The sequence below is a fragment of the Physeter macrocephalus genome, chromosome 6, assembly GCF_002837175.3.
Source record: "Physeter macrocephalus isolate SW-GA chromosome 6, ASM283717v5, whole genome shotgun sequence".
Lineage (NCBI taxonomy): Eukaryota > Metazoa > Chordata > Mammalia > Artiodactyla > Physeteridae > Physeter > Physeter macrocephalus.
Window position 1 is genome coordinate 68030089 of NC_041219.1, and position 16853 is coordinate 68046941.

The 16853-nt window shown below is 37.5% G+C and overlaps 1 non-coding gene across 1 annotated transcript; it reads right to left on the minus strand.

Annotated features, from left to right (window-relative positions):
• Nucleotides 1-15415: 15415 nt before the first annotated feature.
• Nucleotides 15416-15519, minus strand: LOC112066371 (U6 spliceosomal RNA). Its single transcript, XR_002892592.1, has one exon. It is a non-coding gene; the product is annotated as a U6 spliceosomal RNA (small nuclear RNA).
• Between the last annotated feature and the right edge of the window lie 1334 nt (nt 15520-16853).

A 16853-nucleotide genomic window follows, 5' to 3' on the forward strand; every position in this document is an offset into this window, starting at 1 on the left:
CCCGTGAGCCATGGCCGCTGAGCCTGCGCGTCCGGAGCCTGTGCTCCGCAACGGGAGAGGCCACAACAGTGAGAGGCCCTAGTACCGCAAAAAAAAAAAAAAAAATCTGTACAAAAATTCATTACAAAGTCAACATATAAAACAGCGAACATAGAGGAATTTGTCCTGAAAGCCTGTTTGATGAGGCCAGAGTAGGTAGTGGATTTCTCATTAAGTTGGTGGTATCTGGTTAAAGAGAGCTTTACAGGAGAGTAGATTCATTTTAATTGGAACAGGTCCCTGTGGAGAAAGACATACGTCCCTGAAGTTCTCTAGATTATCGTGGCTTTGAGTCTAGACTCCTAGGTGAAGCAATCGTTTTCTTATTTCATTAATTCTCCTTAAAAATAAACTTACTCTATATTCTCTGGAAATAAAACCTTGAATTGTGTTTTCCAGAGGAAGTGAATGTGTATGCTATGAATTCACCTGTCTGGAAATCTGGAAAATGTTACTGAATGTGGTAAACATTTATCAATTTTAAAAACAACAGTTAATAGCACAAAATCAGTAGTGAGTGAAACCAAATCTCTTAGGGAAGAGATTATTTCTCAGCACCTATTTATGACCCTGAACTTGCTACAAACAGAATAATAATTCTAGCATGTAGTAGGGTCTTCACATATTCATTGAATGAATGTAATTTTGGAAAGTAAGTAAAGTACAACATTAACTAAACACGTGGCATTTAACTATTATTTATTCATAGGAGTCTGTTCTTTGGCTGTCATCCCATGTATTCAGCCATGGTTTTTATTCAGACCTTAGTCATTGGTTGATCTCATGTTTCAGAATTTGCGGCATGTCTGGTATGATGCATTAGAAAGATACCTTGCATTTATAATCGTGAGTTTATGTCAGAAATCTATGATTAGCTTATCAAATACCAAAAAATGACTTGTCATTTTCCTTTTGTTTCAACATGTAAAGCCTTTTCCTTCTTTTTCCTTGCTCCAAATGGTAAAGATTTTAAATTTGGTATGACATGGGTGTCTATATGAGTGGAGTGTGTATGTGTGTGTTTGTGTGTGTACATGTTTTCTAGGTTGAATAAGTCCATGTGACTTTCTATACTTACAGATTCCTTTGGATTCTAAAAGAAGGAATATTCTAAGCAATCATTTTCCAGTAAGGTAACTCATTTTCTAGAAGAGAAAAGGAGGTTTTGGTTTGTCCCATATACAGTTGATAAATTATGTTTTGTTGAATAGTTTTTTTAAACCACACCGATTCTACCTCTGGACTTAGGGCTTTTAAATATTATGTCATCCCCACATTGAATGTTCTCAATATTAAAAATGAAATTTCATAAGATAATCTAGTTAATAAACTATATAGCAGTCATTCTTATTGTTTCTGATAGAACAGTTTCATTCCCCATGACTCATATATTCCCACTTCACCCATTTGAGTGTGAATTCCTTTTAGGCTATATTATTCTTTCCTGTCGAAAAAGCTAGGCCAAATGAGAACAAACAGTGACTAATTTCACTTTAGCATGATTCTCATATCAGAAAGCATGAGAGACATTTAAATGAGGAGGAAAAAAAATCAACCTTGATTTGACAGTTGTTTGACAAAGTAGGAATGTGAATTTGAAAGCTCAGGGAGCTGTGAAATCAGTAGTCACATATTTTTGTTCCCAGCTTCTCAAAATCTTATTTCTCAGAACCAGGAATTGAAGATAAACTTGTCAAAGCAAGTGACCCTTGCTCTTTAGCCTATTGGTCTCATGAAAATGTGGATACTGCTTAAATTGCAGAGTGTCCCAAATATTTGGATTTTATAACAAGATGCTTTCCAGCCCTGAAATTCTGCGATTCCACAGTGGAACCCCTTGAAATTGTTCTGAGAAAGGAGATGGCTTCATGCCTTACATATGATGTCTCAAGTTGATAGTAAGGAGTTGTTTGACAAAAGGATGTGTTTGTCCACGATTATGTCTAGAGCTACCTTTTTTTTTTTTTTGGTCTCACCACGTGGCAGGTGGGGTCTTAGTTCCTCAGCCAGGGATGGAACCCGTGCCCGCTGTATTGGAAGATGGAGTCTTAACCTAGAGCTACCCTTGAACAACCAAGGTTATGCTGGGATTTCAAGATAAATGTGACTATAGACATATAAATTTGTAGTGATTATAGATTTAAATCATAGTTCCTCTTCCTAAAGTACAACCTGGGGAGGAAAAGAACTTACCTAAACTAGTAGGTTGGGAAATTATTTGTGGTGGTTGGCATTAGGGAGTGAAAAACGCAAGATGGAAAAGAAATCTCCTCCCCACGCTGCCCTGTGATACTGTGATATAATAAGGACATATTTGGTCTTTTTCTCTGGTTCCTGGTACAGACGGGGCTCTTGAAACTCTTGGAATTTCCTGAGAGCAGTGAGAGGAGCATCTTTGTTATTCATAACAAGCTCCTTTGAGCCACACCTGAGTTTATGCTAGTGCACTGACTCTTGGTGGACCGCTGGATAGCGTCAGGATGGGGGCTGGTTGCCGGAGGAACCAACCACATGATTAGAAGTTTGGAACTTTCAGCATCCCCACTTCCTCTCCAACCTCTGAGAGGGGAGAGGGGTTAGAGATAGAGTTAATCACCTACCGCCAATGATGTAACTGATTATGCCTACGTAATGGAACCTCCATAATGCCCCTAGACAACAGGATTCAGAGAGCTTTCAGTTTGGTGAACCTCTTGTGGTGCTGAGAGGGTGGAGAGTTCCCAGAGAGCCTGAAGGCTCTGTGTCCTTGCCCCCATACCTTGCCCATGCATCTCTTTTATTTGCCTGTTCCTGAGTTGTAATAATCAACACGTAATAGTAAGTAAACTTCTCCCGAGTTCTGTGAGCAAATAATCAAATGTTGGGAGGGGGTCGTAGGAACCCTTGATTTATAGCTGGTTGGTCGAAGGATTGGAAGCTTGGACTTGTGACTGGTGTCTAAAGTGGGGGACAGCCTCGTGGGACTGAGCCTTTAACCTGAGGGGTCTGCACTGTCTCCAGGTGTCACAAGTAACTTATAGGACCCGCAGCTGGTGTTCAGAGAGTTGAAGAATTGATTGGTGTGGGGGAAAAAAAGAGCACACTTTTGGTGTCAGAAGTGTCATGAGTAGTACTGCATCCTTTCTCCCGCCACTGCACACATCCAAATAATAACCGAGTCCTGCCAGTACTTCCTAAACATTTCATAAATCGGGCTTTTCTTTTTATTTTCTGTCCCTATAGTCACTGTCCTGGTTCAGTACCTTATCACCTCTCCCCTAGACAAGGCTGTACATGGTCAGTATAAATTCTCACTTCTCATACATTACCTCCTTTGCTTAGAACATTTTCTTCCTCTAATTTAACCTTATGCCATGTCTGATTAACCCCTTTGATCCTGTAAATCTCAGTTCAGGAGATTCCTCTGAAACTTCGTGTCAGGTCTTCGGGAAGGACTACCTATGTCCCTAGGAAGGTTAGGGGCACCTCATCTGTTCTCAGTATCATGCGTATAGCACCCTCACTGTACTCGCTACATTGCTTTCGACCTTTCTTGAGAAGAGAGAGCCTCTTAGTTATCTCTGTATTCTCTGGATATGACAGAGTACCTGCGCTGGAACAGTTGTTCAATAAAATCTTCCCTGAGGGCCTGAAGCTTGCTCTGAATTTCCACTGTAGAACGTCAGCAGAGTCAGCTGTGCTTCCACATATAATTCTTACCTTTGCCCAAGATGTGAGCTATTCTAGGAAAGGTTTTCCCTTCAGGCTCCATTATCCTTCATCTTTACACATCTTCCTAAAGCATATATCTGACCATATCATTTTTCTACTTTCATTACCTTCCTGTAATTTTCAAGGAGAGTTCAGGATGAAGTTAAAATTCTGGTTTATCCCTTAATATCTTTGCCTCCAGCCTTTGTCTATCTTGTTTAGCATCCTCCACTTCTCCATGTACATCTTTTGCACAGATTTATAGAACTACTTTTGCTTCTTCATAAGCAACATGTTTCAAGCTTTTATGACTGCACATGCATTTTCTCTTTCTCCCAATGCCTCCTTCCTGCATCTGAATCTTTCCCTTCTCTTAGTGTCAACTCTTTTGGGAAAGACTTCCCTGAGCCATCTCCACCCACATCACTTCCCTTATCTGAATCACTGTTCTCATTGTATCTCTATGATATACCTATTACAATTCACTATCATTGTTAGTTTATGTTTCTTTTTCCTCTATGTAAGTACAAACTCGTTGAGGGAAGGACCTCTGTCTTCCTGGACCTACATTGTCAGCACTATGTGAAGTATTTGGCATATAGTGTGAGATCAACTGAAAAGGAAACAAGGAGAAGGAAGAAAAAGAAAAAAGAGAGAGGCAAGAGGAGTAGTCATGTACTAATTTCCAGATATTTAAAGTCATTCAAAATAGTAACTTTATACACAGGGTCTCAGTAGCTAACCGATTGCCTACTGATTTCTGCGATACTTTACAGAATGCAAATTAGTTTTCCAGTCATAATTCATTTGATCCCCACAAATGCATAGGTTTCATTGATATTTCCATTTTAAAGCTGTAGAAAAAGAAACTCAAGAAGTACATGAAGTTAGGAAGTGAGAAAACCAGGATGTCAGTCAGTCTGATCGACACAAATCTGGATTGTATGATACCGTACCCAGGACTGACTACAGAATGTGTGGGACCCAGTGCAAAATGAAAACGTGGGGTACGTTGTTCAAAATTATTAAGAATTTCAAGACGGTGTTAAACCAAGCTCAGGACCCTTGTGAGTGTGGAGTTCTGTTCAACAGCACAGATTATATGCCCATGAAGCTGGCCCTGACCATGCTTTTCCATAATTCTAAGGTGCTCTTTTGTGCGCTAAGAATGAGGTTGGTAGCACGTTTATCAAAAGCTAACTCTGTCTTGTTGGATTAAGGAGAGAAAGAATTGATCTTGAGCACCAAGCACTGGGGGTAATTGTTTTGGCTATCACCTTGTTAATCCTCACAATAACTCTGCACATATACCATCTCTTCTGTCTGTTCCAACATCTTCATCACTCAACTGAGTCCTGTGTCTCTGGAGTAAAGACTTCTTACAGTCCATTCCCCTGCCCAGTCTGAATCGTTGCCCTTCTAGATGTTCTCAGTGTACTCTCTGCTAGCTTTTAGGATGTCACCAGTGATGATATGGCTTTCTATCCTTGCATAAGGACAAATTGAGACTAGAAGAGTCACATAGCTAGGGAATAAATGTTGTTGGGAGAATTTAGGTTTTCTTCTCCTTTCAGTGCTAATCCAGTGTTCTTTTATGCTACTCTAACCTGTTGAAGGTCACTTGCCCACTTAAAGCATCCAGCAGTAGCCACCCTTACCATCTCACCTTCTTTTTATTCCCTCAGAAGAAGCATATTGAGGGTGGAGGGGGTGATAGCTGGTTTTTTAGGTGGAAGGTAACACACTGGGACACATATGGGTCTTACCTGGGCTTTGTGATCTGGTAAAGGTATGACCCAGTGTATACTAGGGTAAGATGCATCTTTATCTCTCCAGAGCTGGGATCAAAAAGGGAGCCAAGAAAAGTCATTTCTCTAAGAATAATGCTTAAGAAGCTATCACTTGCGTCTGAAAAGGGAGCCAGAACGCTATGCTTTCCAGGAAGCTTGAAGACAATATGAGCATTCTTTACAAGACTTGGTTTGCTCAAAAGCTAAATGTTCTTAGTGTCATATTGGAACTGCTCCATGGGCAAAATAAACATTTTACTGTGACATAATATAATCTTTAAAACATTGATTTCACAGGTTAAATTTTAAAACACATTTTAAGATGTATGTGTCTCTACCTTTAAATATGAGCATTAATATTTAGAACAGCGGGGTAGAGATTAATGTTATAAGAGAAGACACGTGGAAGCCAAAAATCAGCTTCTTGAAGTGTATCAGCTTCTTGAGATATGATCAAGATTAATGTTTTTCATGGTTTCATGGGTTTAATTAATTGAAAATGAGCTAATTGATTTTGGGAAGGTGTTTAAAAAGTATGTTTAGAGATCAAAATTTTCTCAATTGAATTCATAAATCTTTGATATTCCTCAAACAGAATAAGAAAGTATTGGTATAAACGAGTCTCCTATCAATCATATAGGGCCATGTGAGGTTAAATCAGTGAGGCTGCTGTTTTGAACTGGATGTTAATTCTCCATAAAGAGTAGTGAAGCTCATAGTAATGCAGAACCTAATATGTAATTAATTTTTAAAGTTAAAAAACTGTAACTTAGATGTAGACACTCTTCCAACATAATGGGAGGAAACTGAAGAATTGAAGGAGATTATTCATGGGCACATCCCAGGGAATCTCACTAATTGTTAAATAGCCTTTTTTTATAGATTTTTTTCATTGTGACTATGGGAGGAGTAGATGCATCTAAACTCTAAAGCACAGGGTGCAGCTGAGACGGACAGATCTAATAAGGGACTGATTCACCGTGTCTGCCCAGGTCTGCTTGGCAAGCGCTTCGGATCCAGATAATACCATTTCCTCCCCATTGTTTGACTGGGTATCCTTTCAAAAGCATAGCCATATTACCTCCTGTCCTTCCAACTCAGTCACTCTGCATTTCCTTCTTTATTGTTGTGATGGAGGTAATACTGGGAAAAACTTAAATATGCGTTCTTTTCTAGCTTTCCAAGCCTATGACGTCTCTTCTAGTTGGCCCAAGAATTCATCACACCTGGAGAAGATTAGCAAATGTTGTTGTAAGTAGGATGATGTAATAGCTTCTGACATGGAAAATAAGATTTTTCAAATTCCTTAAGTTTCCTTGCAGTGTATCAAGAACACTGGTGGATAAAGAGAGGGAAGAAGTTAGCAATTCATCCAGAAATGTGTCTTCTTATTTTTTCTTCCTTGGACTGCTGCTCAAAGACATAAAAGAAAGTAAGCAAGTGAGAGTAAGTGAGGCTAGAGTTGACTTTTGTGCCCACTTGTCATTTGAGACTCTGAGCCTTATAAGCTCCTCCCCGCCTGACTTTATGAAGGAAATATTATTATTCTTCTTATTTAAAAAAATTAAGGCGAGATGAACAAAATTAAGTGGAGATGAACAATTTGTTCGAAATCATACACATGGCAAAGTCCTTGATTTGAACCCAGGACAATCTGACTAACCACTTTTCATGATACCATACTACCAATAAGCAATTCCATACATACCTCTGTGTACTGAATTGTGCACAGTTAAAAAAAATAAAGTTAATGAAAGTAGTGAAAGCTAAAATTAAGTCAGTAAAACTTTAATACTTTGCATTTATGGAATAAATGGGTTTCTGATCATATTGTTAGTTAATGTGGTATCAGGGTATGACACTTGCTATGCTGCTTTAGCAGTCTATTAAAACCTCCTAAAATTTTGAGTCAAAATCAAGATTTAATATGTAACTTGAACTTCTATTTTGTCTTGCTAAAAAAAAGTTTGGGCTGTACTTTTGCTCAGTTGAATCCAAACTAAAAGCATTTTTTTTTTCCTCATGTGAATCTGTTAAACAGTTTTGTTCATTGATAATCAAAAATTGTAATATAATTTCTGGTCTAGACTTATCTAGTACCATAGACTTCTACATTTGTAATTTCTTCAACATGTCAGGTAATAAATTAATTGCAACAATAGATATGCTCTTTGAAGCTCTTTTAAATAGGGTACTTTGTTCATATTCCAGCCATTCGCTTAGAGATGGTGTAAATATTTCAAAATTGTTTTGGGAACCAAACTCTTTATACATAGGTGTATTTTGAGTCTTCATGTTATTTAATCCCACCATCCACCAGAATATAAACTATCTCTCTCAGCTAGATGTTATCTTCACTTTTAGGTGCTTGGCTCTTAATTTACATGTTTTAAAGTATTATTTTATAGTAGTTTATTTGAATTAAATAAGGCACTTTTCACATCAGCTTTTAAAACTTGATGGTTTCGTTCTCTTTTATTTATTTTTTTGGTAGACTTGATGTCTCTGGTGCAAGGCTTGCTTTTCTTGTAATCCTACAGTGTTGCCAATTAAATGATGTCGCCGTTGAAGTAATGTTAACCACCCTGGATTAAAAATGCTCTCAAGGGGCTTCCCTGGTGGCGCAGTGGTTGCGCGTCCACCTGCCGATGCAGGGGAACCGGGTTCGCGCCCCGGTATGGGAGGATCCCACATGCCGCGGAGCGGCTGGGCCCGTGAGCCATGGCCGCTGAGCCTGCGCGTCCGGAGCCTGTGCTCCGCAACGGGAGAGGCCACAACAGAGGAAGGCCCGCATACCACAAAAAAAAAACCAAACAAACAAACAAAAAAAAAAAAACAAAAAAAAATGCTCTCAAGCAATTAAGCAGTGGTTGTAAATCCCTGGAATTTGGAAAAATAATCAGCATCATGTGATAGTTGCATGACACACGATGGATCTAGTATTTAACGTACAAGCGCTTGGTTAGAAAATGAAGGTGAACCCCTTGTACAATTTCATGCCTAAGACAGCATCAAGCAGAGGGGGGAGAAAAGGAAGAGTGGGGAATATGTGAATCCTGATTTCCCGGAAAAGTGAGGGGAGGCAAAATTGAACTCTGAGAAAAGTGATAAAATGGCAACAATTACATTAACTCAGTTACACAAATTGTGAAACACAAGTCACAATTTCTACTGTGATTTTACGAAGTGAACATTTTCTCAACATCCTATCTGATAAAAATAAGTAAAGGTTGTGGGCAACTTAATGTGACTTAACTAATCAAACACTCTAGTTGCGTCTTTTTCCTGCCTGCTACTTAACTAATCAAACACTCTAGTTGCGTCTTTTCCCTGCCTGCTTGGTGATAGCTGCCTGTACCAATGTATTTGTCTGTTGTTTCACTTTCCTAATTTTGCCTTTATTCATACAAATATTTTTATTATCACCAGTCATTTGCTATTTTGCACATGGTTCATTTGGTTGTTTTTTTTTTCTTCTAGGTATCTATGATTATGTGAAAATGATATCAAAAAAGGTTGTGCTTTCGTTTTTCACAAAAATCTCCAGGTGTTGAACTGGGGAATCATGCTGTTGTCAGTAACAGTCATGTGACATAGCTGAACTTTTCATCATCTTCAGTAAATAGGGTGGTCAGAATTATATAGGATTTAGCAAAGACTGTTAAATTTATGAAAGTACATTATGGACTATGCATCAGATAGGATTAGATTTGTCTGCAACTGATAGAAATTCACAAATGACAATGTTGTGAGCAACACAGGGGTTTTCTCTTTCAGGCAAACAGAATCTGAGTACTACCTGTCCAGGGCTGGCATGATGCCTGCATAATCGTTAGGGATCCAAATGCCTTCTCTCTTGCTGCTGGGCCATAGGCACTATATGGCTTCCGCTTCATGGTCGCATATGGTTGATTAAGCTTCAGTGTCTGGTCTATGGTCCAGCCAGTGAAAAAGAAGAACCCAAAAAGGGCAAGCTTCAACTGTGAAGGAAGAGGGGGGGAAATGTATGTTTGGGACAACTTGCAATCTCAGCCACAAAATTATCGACCCAAATTATCTCAGACATAAAGGTACAATACTGAGTATTTAAACACATTGATATTTATATTTTCAATGGTAAAACTATAGAGCATTCTGCTGTTTGTGCCAATGATTTTACCAAACAATTTAGTTATAAGAAGAGACATTTATAACACAAGGTGTTGGAAAGAAAAGTTGGAAAGAGAGCCCTAGAAAAATAAAATACAAGAAAGATATGAAATATACTTTAAATTATTGTGATTTTAAAGTATATTTTGTGGGAAAACTGTGCTCATAAATGACCGAACCTTTACTCAGAAGAGGGTGAATAAAAGAGTGCAACTAAATTTTATCTTTAAAAGAATACATTTCATAAAAAAGTTTACTCTTAGGAGGGCATAATAGCTGTATGAGGGCAGGAATTATTTTGTTCACTGTTATATTCTTGGCACCTAGAAGAGTGCCTCCAACAAAGTAAGGGTTAAATACATGTTTGTTGAGTTATCAGGTGATTGACTGATTACATTAGAATGAAAGACAAGAAATATTTCAGTATATGAATTACAAGTAGATTCCTACCAAGGGGAATATAGTCAATACTAAATGAAAAAAAATCAACACGGTAAATGAGATCACTTCCTCAACTTATTTAATAATATATTATGAGAAAGCTGTAAGAAAAGAACAATTTAAGTCTATATGAGACCCACTGAAAATTTCAAAATATATCCTAATTTAAAAGCTCCTAAATTTAATCAAAGTAGAAAAAATGATGGGGATCAACTTACATAGAATGTAAAAATTTTCTGCAGCAAATCACAATAAAATATATGAGCTTGCCTATAACAGAGTCATGAAATTGCAGGAAATTTAACGAAGTAGCTGCGGAATTTAAAGAAATAAAGCACAGAAGTTTATGCATTTATCATTATGCATGTTGTTTGAATTTGTAAGTGATATTGTTTTGTGAATAAGTGAAAACGTTATGAAAAGCTCTCAATTCTGCCATATCTTTACATGACACCACTCATGAATATGCAAAAGTATGAATAATTCTCCAAGATATGTAAGCAGAACAAAAGCATTAGGAGGGAGCTATGAAAGTTGCAAAAGTTGACGTGTACTTCGTCTTATTCTTGGTGTAATTGAGACACATCTGGAGATTATTGAGTTGTCCAGTATTCAGGTGGCTGGTGAACCAAGTATTTGGCTGACAGAGTCCAAGTTTAAAATTATAATTTTTAAAAAAGTTTTTAAAAAAAATTCTGTGCTGTTTTTAGAATTCTTTCTCATAAACAATAAGCAAATTTTATTAAAGACACTTTTTCTTTGCCTTCAAAAAACAAACATTATTTCATTTTTTTCTCAGAGATGATAAATATTTTAAATAGATTTGGGAAAAAGGGAAAAAATATATCACAGATGCGTTTCCAAAGCTTTCAAAGAACATACTCCTCTTCAAAATGTCACGTGTAATGAATTTTTCTTATTTCAGAAATGAATACTTAGAGAAAGCAGCACTACAATGATCACTGAGAATACGATTTTGTCTGTTTTGTTCACTCTACTCCCTGCGCCTGGAACAGGACCTGGCACATAGTAGATGCTCAATAAATATTTGGTGTATGATTGGTTGAATAAATGACTGAAAAGCTAATTAGATGCATATGTAATCCTAGAACTTCAATTTACTGAAATTCTGCAAATTTTAACTTCATCTATGAGTGTATCAACATAATCAGTTTTGGCAGTTGATTTATTTTATGTGATACTCATAATAACAGAGTTGGCACTTAACATTTTGAACTGGCCGATTGTTACAGCAAGAGCAGATGACTCACTTCCATTCCACTTTATCCTTAAGATTACTTTTAAAATACCATGGAGAAACATATTAGTGGTTGCCATCGATGGATGTTGGGAAATAATCCGTAACCAAATTGATGGAATCAGAAGGGCTCAGTGGCACTGGGAAGAGATTTCTTAATCTGTGGAAAGTGATGTTTCACTAATCACACCCCCTAAGAACTTTATGCTGCAATTTCATACATTCCCATAATTCACATTTTGGATTTAAGCCTCTCACTTCTAACATATACTGCTTTGGTTATAATTTGATATGATGTCACCATCATTGCTAGAAATGACATTAAGGATATTAACATTATTTTATTAAAAGCTTCCAGTATTATTAAAATTAATGATCCACTTGCGAGATTACTCTGAAGCTTCCCATAAAGCTTTTGTTTTGTTTTGTTGAAAGTCCTTATGTAGAGTAACCACTGCTCTGTGATTCCAAGGAATCACAACCTGGATTCTAAGCATTCGCATTCAGCCTACCTAGGCATCTTGGGGATGGGGGTATAATATGCGTTTTTAACTGACTGGGGAATTAAAGTTACATAGTAGGACTGAATGTCCAGTTTCTAAAAGGTAGCTTGCCAATTGACCATGAAGGAAATCCAGTAGAAGTGTGGTGTAACTCTCTACTGAAATTATTCTCCCTAATATTACCAGTGGAGGCTTTGCCAATTTTCCTCAGTTCTGATAGTTTATAATGTCTCTGTTAATTTTCTAGTATTGCACCTCCACTCTCCTTTAGTTTGGTATCCTTCCTTTGTGCCCTTCTCTCTGGCTGCTTTTACTTTGTCCTTCAGTTTTGGATCTTCTGTTTTTTTAAGAAGTCAGTATTTGTTAGTATTCAGTTTCTGGCTCCCTGTACATCATTTTGGGTTTTCAGTGTTCATTTCCTTGCTTGACTTCATCTCCCATCTATGCCTGGCTCTACTAACTAAGATTCCTGAGCCCCCTCTGCTCCTAGTGTGGCATGGGTTTCACCCTAGAAAGGAGAGGATAGCATGCCATACCCCCATCCTGCCATATTTCTAAAATGTACCTCTTCTTATGTCACACCCCTACTTTCATCCCTTCTCAGGATGAAGTTGAAATTCCCTAACATTTCCTATGAGGTTTTCCAGGATAGGGTCCAGGCTCACCTCTCCAAGACCACATTTCATCATTTGCTGTCTATCAATGTTGAATATTTTCAGTTCTCTAAATGCACTCTGTTCTCTCTCCTTCCACATGCTTCTCTCTGTGCTGACCACACTCCTCTCCCTGATGGATGATGCCTTTTACTCTCAGGACTTCGTTTGTGTATCCGGTCCCTCATAAGACCTTCACTGTCACCTTATGGCTTGTAGATGGTGCAGCTACCTACTCCCTGGCCCCTTGTATTGGACTTAACTACTATCAAAGAACTGCTGGTATCTCCTGTATTCTAATTATCTAATGACTTCATTCTCTACTGACTAAATTTCTTGAGGACAAGACCTGTGACTTGTTCACTATTTTATGTATAGAAAAATGCCAAGCATAAATTAAGCAGCCAGTATTTTTTAAAAAATAAAAAGGTAGATATTTTTTTCTTTTTCAGCATCATAGTCCAAAGGCTCAAAATTATTAATATTTTCTTTCCCTAGACTTCTATGGATTTTTCCCAAATACATGAATTTAAGATTATATGATAAAGGACAAATAATTCATTTAAAACTATTTTAAATTTCTATTTTAAAATATAAAATTACCTTTGAGCATTGCCTTGACCATCTCCTGTGAATTTTGGATATAGATCATTCATTATCATTAGTTCCTAAGCAGTTTATAATTGTAGGTGTTTTTTGGTCCAGTATTTAAGAGGATGGTTTTGAATTGTCAAATAGTTAGGATCCTTCTTTACTATTTCTTCTGTAAATATCTAGTTTTATTCTTTTGCAGAGAGAGACTATAGGTAGCATATTTTTGACACTTTGGAATTTTGTTTTCACAAGGTATATATTGTTTTTGAAGGGTCATGTGCACTGGTTAACTTTCTATTGAAAGGTTTACAAAATTTGATATATATAAAATTCTGAATTCTATTATTCTATTCTAATTTTTTTATATCATCATATGTATTCTATATAATTGGTTAAGGGCTGAGAAATGTGTGTTAAATTATGACTATGTCAAATTATCACTAAATGCCAAGAATTTTTCTTTATGTATTTTGATACGTTTTATGAGTTTTACCTCTTATTATTTTCATGATCCTCTTTTGTGCGTGCTTAAAAAAATCTACTTTCTATTCTACTTTGTTCTAATTAATATAGCAGTTTGTCTCATTTTTCTCGATGCTTCCTAATGCACTGTCACCCATTGTTTTCTGTTTTACTTTTCCATTCTGTTTGTATGTCTTTTAAGTAGAGATCATTTGATTTGGAGTACTATGAAATGTCTCTTCCATTTCCCCTGAAGCCAAATGAGAGGGGATTCAAGGGGGCCCTTTAAAGAAATTGCCTGGTGTGTGGGGGTCTGGGGCACTGATATTCTTGCTAGAAAAGCCTGAAGTCTGGCTGCTTTAGGACCAGCTTGCCATTGCCAGAAGTCTTTGGAAGGAAGAATTCATTCGGGCTTTCTGGGGACTCTTGAGGGCCACATGGAAGAGAGAGATATAAGTGGAGCTACCTTGGAGGGCGTTAGGCTCTTGAGAGAGTGGAATTGGCCTCAGAAATTCAGGGTGAAGTCATAAATGTCCAGGCAGAGGAGACCTCACCTGTGTTAAGAGGAGCAACAGTGGGGGATCCATTGCCAGTGACAGGGCTCCATAGAAAGTACAAACACACTCCAGGAGAAAGAATCAGCCTTAGATTCCAGCCAAGCCAGGGAAAACCAGGGCCAGATTATACTGGTGACTATTAAATGAGAACTTTCTTGGGCCTTACCTCTCTCTAATATGTCTCCTCGAAATCTGGAAGCTCTAGAGCCAGCCTGCTGATGGGAAAAGGGGCACTGAATGAGAAGGAGGGAACTAGAAACCTCCCCACACTAGGTTTCCTACCTACTCTTTAGCCTGAGCGGGGAGGGGAGGAATTTTAAATGAAGTATGGAGTCTGGAGTATCACTTGGGAGTGATCATTTAAATATCAAAATTAAATGTTTTGTGACTAAGGGTGACCAGAGAACTTTTTATTTTCTGAGAATGATCAGAAAAGTCATGGGATCTGCTTAGATTTCTGCTTAGAATTAGCCCCAGAGGGCAGATTTGAATGGGTAGTGAGGGAAAAGAATTAAGTTTTCTGTTACATTCTTGGGGGACTAATCATAGCTGCCAATGACATTAAAGTTTGTCTTTTGTGTATTTTCCCTGATTCCTGGTTCTCAAATGCTGGTGTGTATCAGAACACCTGGAGAACTCACAACGAACACAGTAGAGCAGGCTTGTTGAAGAGGGTAGGCCTGAGCCTTTGGGTATATACCAAGTTCTTAGATGATTCTGATTCCAACCAAAGTTTGAGAACCACTGTCTTGGATATGTTATATTGGAAAAGTAGATGAGGCTGTCATGAGCTGCTTGCTGAATGCAGATTACATCAGAATTCCCTCTGGAAGCTATCTGTAACTCTAGTCATTCCTACGTTTCTCAAATTGGTGGTTCTTCCTAGGTCTCAACAACCTTCTTCCTGTGTCTCATTCGTTTACATCCTGAAAAACTGGTGTTCTTATCACCATTCCATGATCATTCCACCTCATTTTATATCTAATTATGGTTAGGATGCCTCATATTTTATTGTAATCCTATGGATCATCAGGCAGTATGATGAAGGTCTCAGAAAAGGACATTGGCCTTGATACAGCAATGTTTTAATTAAGGAAGATTTTCCCCCTATTTCTTTAGATTTATTCTTTTCATTTTTGCCTTATATCCTTTCATGTTAATATAAATTATTTTACAAAGCCTATATATTTGACATTTAGGCTTTTTATTTTCATTTTCCATTTCAGCTAATAATTTTCTTCATTCTTTTGAATTTATTGTTAACATCTGAATATGCATTAAAAATATGGAATGCTTCATGTATTTGCATGTCATCCTTGGGCAGGGGCCATGCTAATTTCTGTATTGTTCCAATTTTAGTATATGTGCTGCCGAAGCAATCACTCAGCCAATATTTTAGAAAATACATTTGCTGTATTTATGGATGTATCAGTGGATTGTATTTTAGTTTCCTGTGGTTGCTGTAACAAATTACCACAAATATGGTGGCTTAAAACAGCAGAAATTTATCCTTTCACAGTTCTGGAGGCCAGAAGTCCAAAATTAGTTTCATTAGGGCCTAAATCAAGGTGCTGGCAGGGCTGTGCTCCCTCCAGAGGCTCTAGAGGAAAAATCTGTTCCTTGCCTGTTTCAGCTCCTGTGGCTGCCAGCATTCCTTTGCTTTTGGCCACACAGCCAGCATCTTCAAATCTCTCTTTGCTGATTAGAGAAGAAAAAGAAATAAAAGGAATCCAAATCGGAAAAGAAGAAGTAAAGCTGTCACTGTTTGCAGATGACATGATAGTATACATAGAGAATCCTAAAGATGCTACCAGAAAACTACTAGAGCTACTCAATGAATTTTGTAAAGTAGCAGAATACAAAATTAATGCACAGAAATCTCTTGCATTTCTATACACTAATGATGAAGAATCTGAAAGAGAAATTAAGGAAACACTCCCATTTACCACTTCAACAAAAAGAATAAAACACCTAGGAATAAAACTACCTAAGGAGACAAAAGACCTGTGTGCAGAAAACTATAGGGCACTGATTAAATAAATTAAAGATGATACAAACAGATGGAGATATATTCCATGTTCTTGGGCTTGAAGAATCAACATTGTGAAAATGACTGTACTACCCAAAGCAATCTACAGATTCATTGCAATCCCTATCAAACTACCAATGGCATTTTTCACAGAGCTAGAACAATCACAGCAAGATCCTTTTTGACCCACCATGTAGAGAAATGGAAATATAAAAACAAAAATAAACAAATGGGACCTACTGAAACTTAAAAGCTTTTGCACAGCAAAGGAGACCATGAACAAGATGAAAAGACAACCCTCAGAATGGCAGAAAATATTTTCAAATGAAGCAACTGACAAAGGATTAATCTCCAAAATTTACAGGCAACCCATGCAGCTCAATATCAAAAAATCAAATAGCCCAGTCCAAAAATGGGCAGAAGACTTAAATAGACATTTCTCCAAAGAAGATATACAGATTGCCAGCAAACACATGAAAGAATGCTCAACATCACTAATCATTAGAGAAATGCAAATCAAAACTACAATGAGGTATCACCTCACACCAGTCAGAATGGCCATCATCAAAAAATCTACAAACAATAAATGCTGGAGAGGGTGTGGAGAAAAGGGAACACTCTTGCACTGTTGGTGGGAATGTAAATTGATACAGCCACTATGGAGAACAGTATGGAGGTTCCTTAAAAA